At 31.9% G+C, this 1,155-nt stretch overlaps 1 long non-coding RNA gene across 1 annotated transcript; it reads right to left on the minus strand.

The window, feature by feature from the left end:
• Positions 1-650: 650 nt before the first annotated feature.
• LOC118817885 lies at positions 651-1,155 on the minus strand. Its single transcript, XR_005008055.1, has 3 exons — positions 1,114-1,155; positions 883-924; positions 651-757 (listed from the first exon to the last, which is right to left on the minus strand). It is a non-coding gene; the product is annotated as an uncharacterized LOC118817885 (long non-coding RNA).

Raw genomic sequence — 1,155 nt, forward strand, 5'->3', positions numbered from 1 at the left:
AAATGAGTGTATTGATTTGATTAAAATTGTAACAACAATTTTTCAAATTATAGGGTGTGTTTCTTGAAAACTTTACAGTGCAGAGTACAATCAATGCAAATTGTAGTTTGAGATTATTTGCATTTAATTATTTGTAAGTATGCATGCTTCCATAACTCCCTTGTTATTGAATGTGTTATGTCCTTTATGTGGTTATTTAACAAGGCAGCTAATCCATTTGTTAATCCCAAAGTGATTCCTGAATTTACTCTGCCCTTCTATGAATTACAAAGTGGGGACTTGTGATGATATACAAAGTTTATGATGCACTTTGACTGTTACAATGCTTTCAGGAAAATGACCAGTTCATTTACACAGTATATCTGACCTAATCTTAAATTAACATCTTCACTATTTGTACGGTCATTCTATAGTATGACTATGGAAAATGTTGGATTATATTTCTTACCAGTGACATTGACATGAATTGATTTTTGTCCTGATGTCTTCACGTCCTTTGCAGCATATTTGTTTAGTGAGTAGACACAACTGTAGTTTCCCGAGTCCAGCACTGAAACATTTCTCAAAATGAAGATGTGCTCATCTTTCTTTACAAGTGGCTTCGTTCTCACTCCAACACCATCTTTACACAGATACATGTTGAACTGGTTAATAGAGTCACTTTTGTCAAAGATACTACACTTTAGCCGTATATCTCCCCCAGCTTTCACAGTGGGGCTTCCAAAAATTGCTGCTGGCCAGAAACCAGGAGAATCATCTATTGATCCAAAACAATAATATGATATATCACTTCAGATCAGAACAATAATCTCATGATTGTAGTAAAATAATATATTTGAAGGTAATTTAATGTAATCAGTATGAGCAGAAGAAATAAAATACCTTTCGTAGGGGATACTGATACAATCATCAGTAAGGAAATGTCTTTACAAGACAAAAATAGATGGAAAAATAAAAAATTAAAATAGTTTAATGAGAAAACATAACAAGAAAATGGTTCTTTATTAAAGCTCCTTATGTTTGCCAGCTATGCTTAAGTAACATTTAAACAAATAAATTTACAACTGAATTATTCTTAAAAATAGTTTAAATGAAATAGTAAAGGTTACTTACATATAATGAAGCACAATGTCTCCATGCTGATCAAACCTGACA

The sequence above is a fragment of the Colossoma macropomum genome, unplaced genomic scaffold (assembly GCF_904425465.1).
Source record: "Colossoma macropomum unplaced genomic scaffold, Colossoma_macropomum, whole genome shotgun sequence".
NCBI lineage: Eukaryota > Metazoa > Chordata > Actinopteri > Characiformes > Serrasalmidae > Colossoma > Colossoma macropomum.